This window comes from Mercenaria mercenaria, chromosome 12 (genome assembly GCF_021730395.1).
Source record: "Mercenaria mercenaria strain notata chromosome 12, MADL_Memer_1, whole genome shotgun sequence".
Classification (NCBI taxonomy): Eukaryota; Metazoa; Mollusca; class Bivalvia; order Venerida; family Veneridae; genus Mercenaria; species Mercenaria mercenaria.
The window spans coordinates 43,433,650-43,440,498 of record NC_069372.1 but is presented as its reverse complement, the minus strand read 5'-3'; the positions used below and the strand labels follow the sequence as shown (position 1 = coordinate 43,440,498).

Here is a 6,849-nt window from a genome sequence, read left to right as displayed (position 1 = left end):
CTGTGCACCTTTTCAGTTGTTAAGTGTCAGATTTCTTTTATTCTTTGAATAAAACTGGATTTTACTTTATTTTCCTTGAAAGGGAGTTACAATGGATACAAAAGCAGCTTTCAGCTTCACATATTAAGGACTGTTGAACATTCACAAAGCCAAAAGTGATGTCCCCTGTGCACCTTTTTTTTGACATTCATCAATTATCATAGCATTACTGTAATATGTGGAGGTAGTTCTATATTCTAAGCAGTGTTTACGCAAAATTTAGGCATTACTGGATAACTTAGCATTATATAAGTAACCCTGGACAACTAAAAATTCATTGTTTGCATTTTCCCGAAGTTGCCAGTTTTCAAGTTTAAAAGTGGAAACATCAATTTTATTGCTTCTTAAGCTCTTAAGTTTACCTACATATGTAAATGTTCACTAGTGAATAATGTGTAGTTGGAAGAATTTTACTTACTATGAACATATTCTATGAATATATATTTTACTGCAATTTGTCCCCTGTGCACCTTCTTAGTAACATTATAAAGTATGTATGAATTTTACTATTTCATTTTACCATGCATGGCTTTTTGTCATATTTCTACTCTGAATAAGCAGTGCATGTAAACTAAATGATTTCAATGTATTAGTTATGTTTAAAGTCAATTAATTTTCATTTAAAGCATTACATGCTGTTAAATTTTCATGTTTTTGTTGTGAAAATTTTCAGTTTTGTAGTTATTTTGTGGAATAAACTAATTGTTCGATAGGATCTATCTTAAGTTGTTCATCATTAGTCTTTTTATGAACAGTAAACTAATATTGAATGAATATTACACTGATTTTCAGTATGTGTCCCCTGTGCATCTGTAAAATAACTCAGTTTTGAGTTGACAACTTTAGAAATTAAAATTACTGGCAGCTAAAAATGCTACATTTTCATAGCAGTAAATATTCAAGTCACATATGTATGTGATAAGTATGGTGTAAGGTTATGCATTGTTGTTTATTACATTTTCAAAAGCATGCATTATTTGATTACAGTGTACTGTATGACAATGTTATTACCTTTTTTCACGAGTTCGCTTTGTTGTGCGTCTGCAGGTCAGATTTTCCCAATCCCTGGGGACTTACTTTTTAATTTAAAAGGGCTATACATTCTATTTTAAGTTTTTATTAGTCAGTCGAGAGCCAAATGAAGACAAATATATTTCTCCGCTCTTCGCTCGCTCCTGATTTTCTCAAAAACCAAAAAAAATATTTAAATTGTTTTTTCGCTCGCCGCCTCAAATTTTTCAGAAAAAAATCCGATGAACAATTTATCAATTTGGTGTGGCCTACAGTAACTGTTTTATTTTCATTGAAAAAAGTTTTATATAAAGAATTTCTCCCGCCAATGATATAATTGGGGTCATCTTATTGGCATGAAAATTGAAAAAAAAAAACAAAAAAAAAAACAGCTGTTGCCAAAAAGATGTTAGCCCTAAGACCTTAGAAATTTCAAAACAGTTGGTTGTCCATGTTTTCTTAATTTGCTCACTTTTCATTATTTTCAGGCATCTCGGTCACAGAATGTTTTTTCGCTAAAATGAACCCTGGGGTTATAGATATGGTCTGTTCATACAGAGTATTGTTGCACTGCTCCAATGTGCTTGTTGACAGACTGAAACCACTTGCTTGCAGTTCATAAGGTATTTATTTCTGTCTTTCGTTTTCTTTATAGTTGCAGCTGTGGGAAGCAGTTTCAATCATTCAAAAAGCATGGGATACTGTAAAATCATTAGTATTTGTGTGGATAGATTTTTGTGGTTGCGTCAGTGCACAGAATCAAATCTCAAGGAACAAGTAAAGACTCCATTTCATTTTCTTGATGTGAAAATCAATGATATCATATCTGAATGAAAAAGCATTTCTGGACAAAACCATAAGATTTTATACATATATGCAAATTTAAACAATTATTAGCTCACCTGTCACAGAGTGACAAGGTGAACTTTTGTGACCGCTTGATGTTCGTCACGTGTCAACAATTTGTAAAAAATCTTCTTCAGAACAACTGGGCAGATTTACACCAAACTTCACAGGAATGATCATTGGGTGGTCCTCTTTCAAAATTGCCCAAAGATTTTAATACCATATAGAACTCTGGTTGCCATAGCAACCGAAAAGAAAAACTTTGAAAATGATTTCATGTCAGAAATTGTTCGCCGGATTTTAAAAATATTTTATGGAAATGATCTCTAGGTGACCCTCAACCAAAATTGCCATAGCCATTCTGTTTTGGTTAAAAGCAAGTTCCTTTACCAAGTTAGTTCAGATTATCCCTCTTGGGTCAAATATGGCCCTGCCGTTTGGTCATATGGTTTACATAGACTTATTTAGGAAAAACTTTGGCCAACTCTGTATTGAAGCAGCTGAAAATATTTCAAATTGTTCAGAATAATGTCCAATATGTAATAGAAATTTTATATTTATTTGTTTTAGTTTGCCTGCTTTCTGAAAGCTTTGAGTATGAAAACATGTCTTTTTTGTTGGAGTCTGTTTTTATCAATTTACAATGTTTGATTTGTTTTACAGGCTTACTTCTTGACAGCAGGCAGCTACAAAATGGAAGGTCAACAAAACCAGTATACATTTGTGTATTTGAAAAACAAGAAAGAAACACCAGAAAATATGCAAAGACAGAAGAACAAGGGAACTTGAATAAAAAGAAAACGTTTAAAGATATGAATTCAGGATATACTTGGAAACTAAATTTATTTTGAGAACAGCAGTGATTGACTTATGGAAGGGAATCTCCGCCAGGACATGCATGCTTCTAAATGACATTGTTATGTTATTTACTTACATATGCGTTCTCCAACATTGCAACTGCATTTTAGGGAATTTCCGCCAGAACATGCATGCTGCTAAATGACAAATGCATGTTGCCTTGTGTTATTCGTTTTAAACTAAATGCAACATCCATGCGTCTTTGTGTTACCTTCCATCCGTTAGTGGCACATACCTTGCATCTTTCGTCACTGCATGTATGTAAAACGCATATTCTTGCGTGTAAATGGCAAATGCATCCATTGTGTGGCATATTAAAATGTTTATGTGAACAAGTTCTAAGTGTTTTGTACGTTTTACTTTCTGTAATTGATTAAATTGTTTATTGCAATGATTGAAATTTATGCAAGGCTAAAACAGTGCTAAGTAAGCACTAAGCAGCACGAAGTTAATCAAATGCGACTTTAACATTTGTAATATGAAATTCGTAGAAAGCTGGGAACCAGAATTTCCGGCAGTTTCCGTAAAATCAGTAAACCATGAACGGTGTTTTAGTAAAAAAGTACTCATAATTTCCAGCTGTCCAGGGACGTAATTTCCACCGAAAACAACACAAGTATACACGGGTAAGTTTAGACTCTCTCACCGTTTAACCCACGGAAACTACCGAACACGTGAATTTGCTGTCGAGAGTGGTCTCCCGTGTATACTAATTTGCGCTAAAATGTTTGCTTTTTGTTGGTTCCCTGTAATGTTGTAATGCACTACCGTGCTTAAATTTTTGTTATACTGCAAGTTTAAATATTTATTAAAGCCATGTGTTTTAGTATATTATTTTTGCCGGGAAACTGTAATATAAACAAGAACCAAGTGGTTGCAAACATCACTAATGTTAAATCTAAAAAGCAGTAACAATCAAGTTATGAAAATTTCGGAATATTCACAAGTCACAACGTTGTTAATAGCTCGTTACATTCAGTAGGAACAACGTCAAATACGCGTAAGAAAACATAGAATACAGTTACTAACAGCATGAGTATACATTTCAATATTGCAGTAAGCAAACAAAAAGGTTGAACGCACTTGTCAATTACATGCAAGAATAACCGATATTCATGAAAGGACTGTTTTCTTAGCATTAAGAAGCATTAAAGATGAATTTCTTGTAAGGCAAATGTAAGAAACTAAAATGCAGTTGCAATGTTGCAGAACGCATATGTAAGTAAATAACATAGCAATGTCATTTAGCAGCATGCATGTCCTGGCGGAGATTCCCTTCCATATTGACTAAGCTCTGTTACTTTAAGAGATAAAGTACTATTTTCACATTGGTTTTGTTATGCTCATAAAACATACTAAAATTTCATTAATCTTATTTTAGATAATTGTTTTCTGGTTAATTTTGCAAAGGTTGTCTACTAATTAACATAATTATATTTAAGTAATATTTTCCATGAAATTTTAAAGAGAATGTTTTGTTATATCCCGTAAGCTTGTCTGTCTTACAGTTGGTTTTCATGGTTTCCGGATGATAACTCATGAAAAGCTTGACTGATTAAAATATTTTTTGGTACACAGGTGTAACATCAAAAATACAGGTCAAGTTCTACTTTGGGGTCAGTAGGTCAAAGGTCAAGGTCTCAGTCACCCTGAACAGTTAGATGGTTTCCGGATGATAACTTGAGAACGCTTTGGCCTAGGATAATAGCTTTTGTAACACAGGTGTAATATGATAAAATACAGGTTGTTTGACTTTGAGGTCATTAGATCAAAGGTCAAGATCACAGTGACCCTGAACAGTTGAACCGTTTCCGTATGATAACTTGAGACCTTGATCCTAGGATGATAAAGTTTGGTACACAGGTGTAACATCATGAAATACAGGTCAAGTTCGATTTTGAGGTCAGTAGGTCAAAGTTCAAGGACACAGTAACCCTGTTAAACTGTTTCTGGATGATAACTTGTGAACGCTTTGGCCTAGGATGATAAATTTTGGTACACAGGTGTATAATGAAATACAGGTCAAGTTCGACTTTTGAGGTTAGATGGTCAAAGGTCAAGGTCACAATAACGCAAAACAGTGGAACAGTTTTCGGATTATAACTTGAGAATGCTTGAGCCTAGGATCATGAAAATTGTAAGGGAGGTTGATTATGACCAGCATGTCACCCCTAATGATGTTGAGGTCACAGCTCAAGGTCACACTGACCTGGTTCTTTAAAACGGCCTCTGGACAATTACTTAAGAATGTTTGGGACGAGGATCACAAAATTTAGTACAAGGTTGGTCTTGACCAGCAAATGACCCGTATTGATTTTGAGTTCTAAAGGTCAGGATGACCCGGAACATTTAAACCTTTTCCATACAACAGCTTGAAAACACTTGGGCGGAGGGTCATGAAACTTCATATGGAGATTGATCTGGACCAGCAGATCTGCGTCGTCCGACAACATTTGCCTTGTGAACACTCTAGAGGCCACATTTGTGATCCAATCTTTATGAAACTTGGTCAGACTTCGGTCTTGAGGGGTCAAAACCAAGGTCAGTAGGTCAGATCAAAAGTGAAGCTTGCGAACACTGTAGAGACCATATTTTTTGGACCCAATTTTTATGAAACTTGGTCAGACTGTTAGTCTTGATGATCTCTAGGTCAAGACCGAAACTGGCTCATGTGAGGTCAGTAGGTAAGATCAAAGGAAAGCTTGTGAACACTCTAGAGACCACAGCTTTGATCCAATCTTTATGAATTTTAATCAGAATGTGAGTCTTGATGATTTCTAGGTCAAGTTCAAAACTGGGTTATGTGGGGTCTAAAACTAGGTCAGCAGGTCAGATCAAAGGAAAAGCTTGTGAACACTTTAGAGACCACATTTGTGACATAATCCTCATGCGACTTAGTCAGAATGTTAGCCTTAATGATCTCTAGATCAAGTTTGAAACTGAGTTATGTGGTGTCAACAACTAGGTCAGTAGGTCAGATCAAAGGAAAAGATTGTGAACACGCTAGAGACCACATTTTTGACCTAATCTTTATGAAACTTGTACAGAATGTTAGTCTTGATGATCTCTAGTCTAGTTCGAAACTGGGTCGTGTAGAGGACATGTGTGGTCAAAAACTAGGTCATCTGGTCAAATCAAAGGAAAAGCTTGTGGACATTTTAGAGGCCACAGTTGTAATTCAATCTTTTTGAAACTGGGTCAGAATGTTTGTTTTAATCATTTCTAGGTCAAGTTTGAATCGAGGTCATGTAGGGTCAAAAACTAGGTCACTAGGCCAGATCAAAGGAAAATGTTTTCAACACTCTAGAGAGCACAACTTAGTTTGAAACTCATGAGAATTAGTCAGAATGTTTGTTTTGATAATCTGTAGGTCAAGTTCCAATCTGGGTCATATGGGGTCAAAAACTAGGTCACCTGGTCTAATCAAGCGAAAAGCTTGTGAACACTCTAGAGGCCACAGTACAAATTGTAACCAAATCTTTATGACATTTAATCAGAATGTTTGTCTTGATGATCTTTAGGTCAAGTTCAACTCTTGGTCATGTGGGATCAAAAACTAGATCAGTAGGCCGGATCAACTGAGGGATATATAGGGCTCTCTTGTTTATTTGTTTTGGTTTTGTTGCAAGAGAAATGGTACATTGTAGAATACAGATTAAAGCAAGCCACATTATCTTTATTTTGACAATACTTATTTCAAGCCCGACAGAAGCATTCAGTACTGTTAGTAAAAGTTGTTTTTCACAGTTCAGCTTTATTTCATGTATGGATAAAACAAATTATGTGATCTGTGATCATTATAAATGTGTATATAGATAAAACTTAAACATGTGGACAGTTTTTTTCAATAAATAAAGTGTGGCGCAAGTCTTTGTAATGTGTATATAAAAGCGAAATTAATAATTGTTTTACCAAGCATGGTACTAAGAGCGAGTAATTTCAGAATTACAATTAACACAAATAGAAAAAACCAAGCCTGCACAAGAAGGCTAATATTTGTCCCTAGTCTGAGCTCTTAACCTGCCCTGATGCAAATAGATTTGCACATGTGTGTCTGTCTGTTACAATCTTGTTAACAGTTAGTTGCAATCTAGT

General features: G+C 34.9%; 1 long non-coding RNA gene across 1 annotated transcript; it reads left to right on the top strand.

Moving 5' to 3' along the window:
• The first annotated feature begins 1,544 nt into the window (after positions 1 to 1,544).
• Positions 1,545 to 6,621, top strand: LOC128547356 (uncharacterized). Its single transcript, XR_008366471.1, has 2 exons — positions 1,545 to 1,673; positions 2,560 to 6,621. It is a non-coding gene; the product is annotated as an uncharacterized LOC128547356 (long non-coding RNA).
• The last annotated feature ends 228 nt before the right edge of the window (positions 6,622 to 6,849 follow it).